Consider the following 12,582-nt stretch of genomic DNA (forward strand, 5'->3'; position numbering starts at 1 on the left):
CCCTCTATTTGCTTCTGTCCTCTTCCCCTGGACTTCAGGGAAGGGGATGGATTAACCAAGTGGGAGAGATAGATGGTTAGAGCAGGACAGGATGCTTATTCCTTGAAACATCTGTGGGGCTGGTGACTGAGCCTCAGCCTGGTGATTGGAGCAAAGGAATGAACACAGGATCCAGTAGCTTCAAGTCCTTTCAGTCTGTACTCTCTAGATCCTGGGGGGCAGGAGGTAGACAAATGACCTCTGGGAGGTGGCCAGCCTTCAGCCCAGGGCTTTTTCTGACCTCTTTGTTGCCCTTGCCATTTGACCTCAAATAATATTCCTGAGTCTGCAGGAAGTTAAAGTTAGGCCAGGCCCAGCAGCCCCTTGGTCTCTCTGGCTACTTCCCATTCTAGCCAAATTCCCAGACTTAAGCTTCTCTCCCACACAGCTCAGCACCAATACCCAATCCTCACGGTGGCCACTCACCCAATCCCCTTATTCTGACAGTTGTCCTCAGCACCCAGTTACCTGGGATCATAAATCTGGAAGCTATTCTAGGCAATTGCTCTTTCTGACCTCACCTGTTCTCTGGGCCCCTAATGAAGTAGGACAACTCAGGCTGTGGCCAAGTCCTTGTGTCTTCATCAAAGGCAACATCTGTCTCCTCCAAGAGGATAACCCTGGAGGCAAAGGTATGAGGCAGGCACAGGGGAGAAACCCCTATCTCGCCTGAGCCCTCACCCCAGATTCCAGTGCAGGCACAGACTGAGGGTGAGGGCCAAGACAGCCACAGAGGCCTGCACTCACACATACCCCTGCACAGGCCTTCGTGCCTCTGAGCCCCTGGTATGAGGGCCCCTCCTGGGCTCATCCAGTTACCTGGGCTGCTGCTGCCAGGCCGGCTTTCTTTTATTCATGCGTTGTTTTATTGCTGGCAAATGCTGCTGCTTGCCGCTGTTGGAGGCATTCCTGCCAAATCCATCCCAACATCTTGGCCTGGCATCAGGGCGGCATGCTAATGTGGAAATTTAAAGAGCCGCACGGCTTTAAATCGGAATTTTAAATGAGCAGCAGTGCTCTAGAGGGACCTAGGCAAAATCGAACAGTGTCTGATCTACCCTTACTACTCCCACTCCCATAGCATCACCCCACTTCTCCCCTTGACTTGAACACTAGATGAGGGAGGGCATGGGACACATTAGGGGAAGAGGGAGCTACAAGGGCAGAGGAATTGGTGGAAGATGGAGTCATCTAGGCCAGTAAAGACCTAGGATCCCTCCACTCAGGACTGGGAAGGGATCCACTGCTTGCTGTCTTGGGCAAATGGAGGTAGGGACCCCCTGTACAAGGAACATGGCTAGGGATGATGAAACTGACATCTCTACCCCATTTCCCATTTTACCAGGGAACAAGAAGAGAAAGCCCAGAGCAGAGAATAGGGAAGGTAGAATTCCATGAGGACACTCACGTGCAACATACATTTGTGCATTCTGGGCTATTTGCACACAGGTGTGCATGCAGGTCAAGTTGCTTGCTGAGGCCCCTAGTAGCATGTGTGCACACAGTTCACACATCACCCATGCTTGTGGAAGAACTGCTCACATATGCAGGGCAGTCTTCTCATATCCAGGCCACTGACCTAACCAGAGCAGGCTGGTTTCTTTAAGTTGGTACACTGAGCTGAACCCCAGATTTTTCCATGAATCCTAATGCACCAACATTCCCCAGCTCCTGGCAGCTACCTTGAGTCAACCATGGTGGTGACAGAGCCACACAGCAACTCTTCCAGGTTTGGGGTTGAGGGCACCTGAGCTTATCCTGGATCTTGGTTGCAGTGTGGTTCCTTCTCTGGTGACCATCAGATGACAGGCTCAGACATTTCACCTGGCTGAGGTGCTGGACATATTCTCCTTCAGAGGGAAGAGGGGGTAAATGGGAGGTGAGAAAGGCAGAATCCATGCCTCTCTGACCCCCTTTCCTCCTTACCTGTCTCCAGGAGATAAGTGGTCTTTCATTATCAGAAAACACATTTATCAGAAAACATTTATTGAGTGCTTACTTTGAAGGAGACACTGCGCTTAGTTTAGCACTGGATGTACTTGTCCCCATCGGGGGATTCACAATAACTTGCATGCTAACCTCAACCTTACCCATGTTAGGCTGCTAGGCCAAGGGATGCTCCCTGACCTTCCCTAGGATTCCTTCTCCCTCAAAGAAGGAGCCAGCTCCTCCACGGGCTGGTGTGGCTGCCAGCCAAGACTTGGGGCAGGCCTGGGGCATGCAGCTGGCACCTGCCCACCAGGTCTCCAAGGAGCACCCTCCTCCCCCACTCCATAGCCTTATTCAGATGGCCCCTGGGCTACAGGGAGACAGAGCTCAGCTCTTCCAGTTCCCAGAGAAAACCTTAAGCTGGAAAGCCTATCACTTCCCTTTCCACTGTAACCTGCTCTGAGGTCTGCGACCCAGACTAGATATACTAAAGACCTACCAGGCACTTTTTCCAGGCAGGACCAAATACTTACTACAGTAGGGGTTGGGCTGGGGTTAGGTAAGGGGTTTTGAGGGGTGAGGCCTGGGCTGCAGTTATGGGAGAAGTTGCTGAGGTCAAGAGATGGATGAGGAAGGACTCAATGGGAGTGAGATAGGATAGAGGGACATGAAGGGAAGGGGCTGAGTGAATCTGCCTCTCTCATCTAATTAGCAACATGCAAATAATATGTAAATCATCCTCTGTTTGTTTAGAGACCACAGGGCCTATGCTTTTTGGATGTGGGCTATAGAGGGACCAATAGGCAGAGTCTCTGAGACCCTTAGACATGGGACACCCAAGCTCAAGAGAGAGGCCAGAGTGGCCATATGGTTCTAGCTGATTAGATGGATTCACTTTCTGTGGTCCTCAGTTTATATGTGCATGAAATGGCAGGACTGGACTAGATGTGCTCTAAGGCCTCTGTCCAGTGCTCACCATCTAGGGTTCTCCGATTTGAGGCTCAGTGCCAGAACAGGGTGGAGGGGTTGATTTCACTATGGGGTGGAAACTGCTTGGCTCTCTTGCCCCTGCTACCCACCTCAGCAGTTCTTTCATGCCACAGCCCACATCCCTATGCCCCTGCCATCCCAAATACGGCCAGTTTCTGAAGGCATTGTGCTCTCCTACTTTGTACCTTTACTCACACTGTTTCCTCTTCTTGGAATTCCCTTCCTGCTTTAACCCCTTCTCCAACTCCAGCAGCCTTCCCTACCTTACCCATTAACCTTCTGTACACCCTGCACACTGTTTACTTCTCTCAGTTTCCACTAGACTGTGAATTCCTGGCAGGTACTGGATTTTGTTCAAGCAGAATCTCCAATTTGTATTACTGTATTTGTTTCCCAAGTCTACTGTAACAGATTGCCACAACTTTGGTGGCTTAAAACAACAGAAGTTTATTCTCTCACATTTCTGGAGTCTTATAGTTCAACATCAGGCTCACTGGGTCAGAATCAAGGTGTCAGAAGGACTGCGCTCTCTGGAGGCTCTAGTGGAGAATCTGTTCTTTCAGCTTCTAGCAGCTGCTGGCATTCCTTTGCTTGTGGCCACATCACTCCAATTTCTGCCTCTGTTTTCACATTGCTTTCTACTCTTCTGTGTGTGTATAATCTCCCTCTGCCTCTCTCTTATAAGGACACTTGTGGTGACATTTAGAGCCCACCCAGATGACCCAGGATAATTTCTTAGTCTCAAGATTCTTAATCACATCTGCAAAGACCCTTTTTCCAGATAAGGTAACTTTCACAGGTTCCAGGGGTTAGGATATGGACATATCTTTGGAAGCCATTATCAGACTACCAAAAGAAGCAAAGACACCTTTAAATATTTGTTAAGCACCTACCATGTGGCAGACTCCACACATATATTTCTTTCACTGTGCCTTAAGTCTTGCAATAACTTGAAAGGTAGATATTAATGCCTCTGCTCTACAGATATGTAAACTGAATGAGCCTCAGGGAGATTGGGTCACCTGCCCAAGCTCACAAAACTGGTAAGTGACAGAGTCAGAACTGGAAACCAGATGAGCTAAATTCCAAAGCCAGCCTAATTTCTTTTTAAATTAAGATATCATTGATATACAATCTTATGAAGATTTCATATGAGCAACATTGTGGTTTCAACATTCACCCATATTATGAAGTTCCCCCTCCACCCCATTGCAATCACTGTCCATCAGTGCAGTAAGATGCTACTGAGTCATTACTTGTCTTTTCCATGCTCTACTCCCCTCCCCATGATGTACCTATATTGTGAGTTAAAGTCAGCATAATTTTTACCTCACTGTTCTCTTAGCCTACCCCAGGCCCTGGCACAAATTTCTTACCTGAATGGATATACAGAAAGAAAAAGATAGGTGGACAAGAGAAGAGACAATGAGGCCTAGCCTTTCTCTGGGCTATCTCTTGCCAAGGCCCCCTTACTACCCATTTAATCCTCCCTCACCAACCCCTGACCCCTAATTTCAGAAGCCTAGAATTTCCCCCAGTTTGCAGTCCTCTGCCAACTACTGCTGCCCAGAAGTGTGTCACAGTGCCTGGACTTCAAGTAGGAGAGATAAAATCACAGAACCAGAGGGACCTCTGGAAGTCACCTCTTCTGGCCCTCTGCCCACATACAGGCCTGTCCATGAGGACAGGGCAGACAGGGTCAGGATAGCAGACAGTAGAAGTAGCAGCCACCTCTTCCTTAACCTATTCTTTCTCCTCACTTCTTACAGGGTATTCCATTTGTATTGGGAAGTCCTCACTCAGTCTAACCTTCCAGACATCATGCTATAATGAAAGCTGGCTAGAGTCAGAAATCCTGTGATCCAGTCCTAGATTGTCCAAAACATAACCCTTCACCTGTCTGGGCCTTTAATTCTTTATCTTTAAAGTGGGATTGATAATGATGCCTGTGATAATAATAATACCCATCTCACAGGGCTGGAGGAGGAAAATAACACAGTCCAGGAAAGAAGCAACTTAACCCACAGCCTAGAGCAAGGCAGGTGCTGCAAGAATATTTCCCTCCAGCTGAAGCACTTTCATTGTGGTTAACACAGCCAGTCTGGCCTGCCTTGCGGTCTTGGCAGGACCTCGTTTATTTTTTAATCACTGCCGGTTTTACTCCCAACTTGGGCACGTGGGCTCCATCTATCTTTGATAAACAAACGAGTGGGGTTATGATTCAGACTTCCAAGTCCCGAGAGGAGGCACAGAGCCTAACTCCTACGACTAACCCTTATGGGCACGACCCTTTCCCCGGGGGTCTAGGAGGCAGCGGCGATAAGGAAATGGGGTGCTGCAGCTTTAAGATTCCTCTTTGGCGTCCTGGTTGCTAAGGCGCGGTTGCCACGGGCCTACGACTAGCTGCGTCCGGTCTCCGCTCGCCGCTCGCGGCTCGCGCCTCCCGGCTTCCACCGCCGCCGCTGCCGCGCCGCGCCGCCGCCGCCGGGCCACCCTGGTCTCAGCTCCTTCGAACCGTCTGGCGGACTTGGCACCGGCCCCGCTTCCTCAGTGCCCCCGCGGTGCGTCGCAGGCTGCGGCTTCATTATCCTGATTGATTCCTCCTGCTCCCCGACACCGTGGGGGCCCCGGACAAGGAAGGGGGGTTGAGTCGGCATCTGCGGACCCGTTCCCCGGCCCTCGCCCCCAGCCGCTTCTCGGGCTGCCGGCCTCCCCTCCCCCCACCATCCCCGGTCAGGGCCGGGTGGGAAGGTGGCCAGGCCGTTGTCCCACCGGTGGGCAGGGAGAGCCCCCAAGGGGAGCGGAGCTGTGTCTGGCTGGGCTCCTGTGCTTCCGCCCAGGGTTTCGGCTCTAGGCCACAAACGCTGCCAGGCTCGGGGCTTGCCCTCAGCAAAGGTTTTGCGCCTTTTCCAAGATGTGGAGGGTTTGGGGTGGGGAAGGAATACAATGATGGCCTCAAAACTTAGGGAGAATATGACAAAATAGGACAGGTGACATTTTCAAGGGGCACTGGTCATGTGGGCCAAGGCTGCGTGGCATGTGTCTTATCACATGACTCCCTGGGCCCTTTAAGTACAGTTCTCACCTTAAGCAGGGACAAGGTCTGCCCAAACAGGACATGCCAAGAATCTGAGCTCAAAAGAAGACTAGGGACCTCTGTGAGTTAGAGAACCTGTCCCCAAATCTAGCAGAAGGTAGCTGGCAATAAAATCAAACACCTTTACCCAGTCAAGAAATCAAGTGCTGAGGTGAAGCCTCAGTAGGGGCCAGGCCTGAGACGGGAGGGTCTTCCTAGTTCTGCCACTTGTTTTGTGACCTGGTCAAGTCACTTAACCGTTCTTAGCCTCGCTATATTCATCTGTAAAATGGGGTGAAGACCTCCTTGACAGTTGTCAATGGCTAAATAGGGTTATATGTTGATGGCAGCACCCTATGTAAGTTCTCTGGCAAGAAGGAGAAAGGGAGATGAGGGGCTGGCTTCTGTCACTGCTGCTGTATTGAGTGAATCCTTCCTCTCTCCTTGAAGGAGTTAAATCTGCTCCCTATGCTTAAATCCTTTTTTAACCAAAAGATGACCTGGAACCCTGCAGCCAGTGCTGCTTCCTTGTGAAAGTAGAAAGGCAAAACTGCTTTCCACCTCATTGACATGGCATGGATTTAATTTCTAAATTCCTATCAGGCTGTCTACCACTCCCACCTCTTAGTGAGGCCTCTCTTCCTCACAGTCTCCCCGTAAAGCCTGAGTCCTGTCCTGTCCAGACCAGACCTTGGAAATTTCTTATATAAGCTTAGCCCTTTTGGTTAACTCTATACTTTAGCTCCCCTTAGTCTCGGTGAAGAGGGAGCTAGTGGAGAAGTGGAGGCCACTTTTTTCAGAGCTGTGGCAATCATGTTTGTGAACATGATCTGGGGCACTTTGGCAACTCAGTGTCTCTCTCTGGATCTCTTTCCTCATCTATGAGTTCATTAGTTTATTCTTCCAACCAGTATTTTCTGGGTAACCATGCTGGGTCAGCATGGTGCACCGAACAGGTGGGAGTGGGAATAATACTATGTGGAAAGAACTCCAGTCTGAAGCAGCTCATCCTCTGGGGGAAAATACAGACATACATGTCAGTGTCTCCAAAATAAGGGTATTTGCTTCAGGAGGACCTCCCAGATTCCAGAATATTCCACAGTGTCATGATGCTTTCTCCCTCCTTCCTGAACACAGCAGACTCTTGCCCTGTACTCTTCAGCCAGAGGCTAATCATTTTCTTATGGGAAAAGACAGATTTTAAAATTTGAGTCTGGAGATTTAGTTCATTCCTTTTTGTTGGAATTGTCTATTCTTATAACAACCATACATTACTTTTATATTCAAGGTAAAAACACACAAACATGGCCAGCTTGGGGAAAAAAGGTGTTGGGAGGATTTTTTTCCTCTCTGGCAACAAGAGGCAGATCAGTATGTACTGTATCTAAGTATGCCAGGCTGCCCAGGGCCCTTGATTAATGTGGCCCTGTGAGAGGCTGCTTCAGTCTACCCACTGGCCTGACTGCTCACCCACTCCTGTCTGGCCTCTCCATCCTCAGCACCTGTAGGCCTGGGCTCCACTTCCTATTAATACAAACCACGTGGAACTCTTGCTGTCGTGTCTCTAGGCAAAAAAGGGAGCCACAGCCGCCTAGTGGCTGCCAGGGAGGCTGGCAGGAAGGGGCATCTCCACCATGCATCTCCTGGGAAACAGCAAACTCCCCAGAGAAGGGACATTTGGAAATAAAATTCCTGTGCTATGTGTTTGTGTGTGTGTGCTGGGGCAGGAGAGGGAGCTAAGAAACCTCCCCAGCCTCCTCTGTTCTCTCTTCAGGGAAAGCCTCTTTCAGCAGCTCTCCTCCCAACCTCCCTGAAGTCCAGCCCACTCCCCAGAAGCAGTGTAGGCTCTGCTGGGACTGAACACGTGGCCCAGAAAATGTTCCTTCAAATTCACAATGCTGGTAGAGAAGAGCACTGAATGAAGAGCCAGAGGCCCATATCCTCCGCTGCTCTGCCTCACCCTGTGGCCCAGGTCAGTTATACCCACTTTCTGCATCCTAAGTTTCACCTCTGTAAAATGAGGGCGCTGGGTGAAATTTCCCCATCACTCTTAGTCCCCATATTGGGACTCCTTCACAAGGCCAAAGAATACAGTCTGGCCATTCCAGGCCATTCTTTCCTATACTGGAGCAGATACCTGATAGGAGTTAAATTCCTCGTGTGAATTTGGTCACTTAAACCAGCCTGGACCCTTCACTTGCACATGCATTTATTCAAGTGTTTGTAGGTGCTTATTGAAAATGAAGTCTACATGCAGGAGTCTAGAGAACACCCAGATTTCCATGAAAGAGGCACCTCAGCACCCCATGCTGTCGTGCACCAGAAGTCAGCTGCATGACACATTCTGTCATAATGATCCCCTTAATGTGGAGCTTGAGGAGCCCAGAACCTCTTCCCGTAGAGCCCAAAGGCAAGCTAAGGGAGAAGCCATAGTGCCTCCTGGGGAATAGAGGTGGGGGTAATATCCCTGGGCCCTCTCCTCTCTCACACCCATCAGTTCCCTTTGCCCTCCCTTGCTCTGAGAAACCAATCCCCCACTCTCAGCCCAACCACCCCTTCCTGGTAGAATATGGGACCCTCAAACTGGAGACAGGAGCTTGCGGAGAGGTTAGAGATGTCTAAGTAAAAGCAAATGGCTGTCTGCCAGCTGGAGTGCCATTCTTCCCAGCCTCACCTCCTAGAGCTCCCCTTCCTCAAGAGACACCATCTCCTGGGCAGGATAGGCATTGCTGAGAGAGCTCACCAGTCCACGGACAGCCCCCACAACTTTCGCTGGAGACAGGAACTCCAGGAAGGAAGGATCACAGGCCCTGCAGACCGTGGGGCCCAGGCCGCCTCCTGGTGTCCTCTTAGAAGGACATACTGACTGGCCCTCATGGCCTGCCCTGACCTTGTGGCTTCTCAGCCCTAGGTCCTCCCTTGGGGAAGGAGTGGGAGGTAGGCATGAAGAAGGGGATGGGTGGGAAGGGAGGTGGGAAAACAGCAGGAGAGGGGAGGGGGCATGTTGCCTTAATTGGGCTAGGCAATGGGCTCTGTCCCAATTTTACCTGGATTATCTCATCCAGTCCTCACCCTAGCCCTCTGCCTGGGTTATTATGCTGCTTTGATAGACAAGGAAACTGAGACTCAGAGGCATTATGTAACATGCCCAAGGTCACAGCTTGTCAGGAGTGAAGCCAGGATCCAAGCCCAGGACTGTTGCCTCCAGTGGGCTCTCCCTGCTGCCAGAAAGTCCTCCTTCTAGGAAAGGAGATCTGGGCTTGGGGTTTTTAGGCAGAGCTCATCAGGATCCCCAGAGGCAAATCTATTGTCATCTGCCCTCCTCCTCCTCACCCATCTGCCAGGCAAGTCGCAGGTGAGCCCCCTGCCACAGCCCCTGCCCCAGCCCCAGGTGCTAGCTCAGCTTTGCCTGGCTCCCCGCCTCTCCCTGGTGCCCCCAAGGTGGCTTTGAGGTCACCCCACACCCTAATGCTTTCCATTCTGCATTTCCAGATCTCAGAATACATAGGAAAAAGCAGGAAGAGAGAAGAGGTCACTTGAAGGTTGGAAGTAGGGGCTCCAGTCTCAGGCAGAAGACTGGGGGGCTTGGTTCTCTCCTTTGATTCAAATGAATCTTTTCCCTGCTCCCACCTCTCACCCCCAGAGACAGCCAGAGCTTTGCTTAGTTAATGAAATACAAAAGAAGGAACAGGGCGGGGGTGGGGGTGTGGAGGGAGGCTCCAGAGCACTCAGAGGAAGGGAGAGGAAAAGTTGGGTCTCTTCCAAAGAGTTAATGTTCCACAGTATGATCGATTAGGTGTCAGATGTAATTTCAAACCAATACAAGATGAATGGCATAATTTTCCCTCTCTCATTTTAGACAGAATTAAGAATCCATTAGCTAACACAAATTTTTGGCAAGTTTAATAGGAGCTCAAAACTACATTCAGAGGAAACACTCCCCAAAGCCTATTTCAAGCTTTTACTCCTCAGGCCCATGGCCTCCACGGTCCTCCTGACCCTCACAAGCCCTCTGTTGTCTGTCCTCCCCCAGGTAGCCCCCTCACCCTTCCCCTGGTCCCTGTATGTGCCCCTCCTCAGCCCAGCCAGAGATTAACTGGCTTGACCCCTCTCACAAAGGCCTGGCCTGCCCACCATTGTCTTCCAGTGGCACTGGTTCTGGGGGAAGGGGCGGAGGGGCTGGCAGTGAGCCCAGGAAGAGGGGAGCCTGCTGAATTGGCCCCAGGCTCCAGACAAACCCAAGGGAGACGGGTGAATTGGGACTTTGGAGCCATTTGAATCTCAACTACTACTCAATTTCACCCCCAGAAAAGTTCTGGTTTTTATCCTAGAGAAAGCGTTACCCAGTTCATAAGGGGTCAAATCCCATTCTTACTTTTACATTTACATATATTAATCCATACAGTAAACTAGAGAGATGGGAAGAATAGCTATCATCCCATTTTTTAGATGAGGAAACTGAGGCTCAGGGGGGTTGATTAGAATCAGCTGGGTCCAAGGGTAGACCATGGCTCTGCTACTTGTTAACTTACTAGGCATAAGGCATTACCTCTGGACCTCAATTTCCTTATCTGTAAAATGGGGAAAATGTTAGTATCAAGCTCATAAGATTATTCTAAGGGACAAATGAGAAGTGCCTGATAAAGGAGAGTCCATTCAGGCAGAGGTACCAAGCAGCCACTCTGTGGCCTTGTAAATCAGCTCCAGCCCCTACCCTCTGAGCTCACAGCCTGGTTGGAATTGACAAACATGTAGACGGAGCCCTGCCCTGAAAGGCAAGAGAGGCTGGAATAATAATTATAGCAGCTTACCTTACTGGGCACTTGCTCTCTGCCCAGTGTGGGAGCAAATTCTTTCATACAGTAGCTCATTTACTCCTCCTCCCTTATCAGATATATACTATTATTATAGTATTATCCCACTTTCCAGATCAGGAAACAAGCACAGACAGGGGAAGTAACTTGTCTGAGGTCACCCAGCTAGAAAGTGGCAGAGCTAGAATTCCAACCCAGGCAACCGTGGTCCTAAGGTTAAACTCTTAGGTTCATTAGCTCTCAGCCCAATGATAAGCAGAGGTACAAGCTGGGACAGTGGAGCTCCAGGATGTGACTGACTCTGTTCAGGGGTCTGGGAAGGCTTCACAGAGAAGAGGTTTACATTAGGTCTTAACTGATGAGTAGAAGTTTACCAGATGGGTAAGGAGAGAAAGAGCATCCTAGGCAGGAGAATAGTACAAAGTCACCAAAAGAAGTCTTAGCATGGGAGACGGTGAGTACTACCCCATGCTCTGCGACCAAAACAGGGTTCATGTGGAGGATGGCAGGAAACAAGTTTGGATGAGGAGGCCAAGGGTTCAGCCCAACAACTGTGCTCTAAAAATTGGGAAGGCTGTCCTGTTGTCTAACTCCTATAGACAGCCTTGCAATGCCATGCTCAGAAATTAAGATTTTTTCATGTTGTCATAATAATAGGTAGAGCTAGCATCTTACATGTGCTAAATGCTTCATATTGATTGCCTTGTTTCTTCATTGCAATAACCACACAAAGCAGGTACTATTGTCCTATTTTTCAGATAAATAAACTGAGGCTCAGGGATATTAAGTACCTTGCCTAAGAGACACAACTAGAAAGTAACAGAGATGAGCATCCAACCCAGGTCTGACTCCAGAGCCCAAATTCTTTCTATGCTTGCTATATCCTAGTAGGCACTGTGGAACTTTGGAAGAATTTTATGCAGGCAGTGATGGGCTTGGACTGAGTTTAAGGAAAAGAATTTTGGCAGAGTGTGGAGGTCGGACTGGAGCAGAGTAAGCCTGGAGGCAGGGAAGCCGGTAAAGAAACCACTGCTGTGGTCCAGATGAAAGTTCCATATGGAGACCGATGGGGGAAAGGCCCTCACTCATATATAGGGATGAAAGATAGGGACTCCTAGAGCCTGAGTAATAATAATTATGAAGATATTATCAAGTGCCTACCCCATACTTCATCGCATGAGCCATTTCCAATTCATACAATGCTATGGGGCAGATATTGTTAGCCCCTTTTACAGAAGAGAAAGCTGAGGCTTAGAGAGGTTGATTAACTTCTCTGAAACACACAACTGGGGTCTGCAGAGCTGTAACTTGCCAGAAGCCCTAGCGTTCCCTCCCACCTCATTTCCAGAGATGGCTGGCCACCTATCAGAGGTCAGAGGTCTTCCCTCTTGACATGGCTTAATATTCCCTGCGATACATAGGGTCCTGGCCCCTATGGAGAATGTCAGTGAAAGTATGTCAAATAAGAGATCAAGCCTGCCCCAGATGCTCCTGCCTTTGCCTCCCTTAGGGCTGGGTGAGTGACCTTGAGATGAGAGAAGTGAAAAAGGGGATGAGGTGGAGGGAGGGGAAGAGAGTGGAGAGGGTTAAGCTCTGGAGCTGTGAGGGGAGAACCAGTGAAACTTGAATTTTCATCCTGATTAGCCACTGTTGTTTATCTGCAAAATGGGATAATAATATCTACTCCCCAAGATGATTGTAAAGATTAAATAAAATAATGTGTATAAACCTGCA

General features: G+C 49.7%; 1 long non-coding RNA gene across 1 annotated transcript; it reads left to right on the plus strand.

Moving 5' to 3' along the window:
* Nucleotides 1–2,567: 2,567 nt before the first annotated feature.
* Nucleotides 2,568–10,751, plus strand: LOC118973207 (uncharacterized). Its single transcript, XR_012130755.1, has 3 exons — nucleotides 2,568–5,519; nucleotides 7,809–8,006; nucleotides 9,527–10,751. It is a non-coding gene; the product is annotated as an uncharacterized lncRNA (long non-coding RNA).
* Nucleotides 10,752–12,582: the final 1,831 nt, after the last annotated feature.

Source organism: Manis javanica, chromosome 4 (genome assembly GCF_040802235.1).
Source record: "Manis javanica isolate MJ-LG chromosome 4, MJ_LKY, whole genome shotgun sequence".
In the NCBI taxonomy this organism is placed as follows: Eukaryota; Metazoa; Chordata; class Mammalia; order Pholidota; family Manidae; genus Manis; species Manis javanica.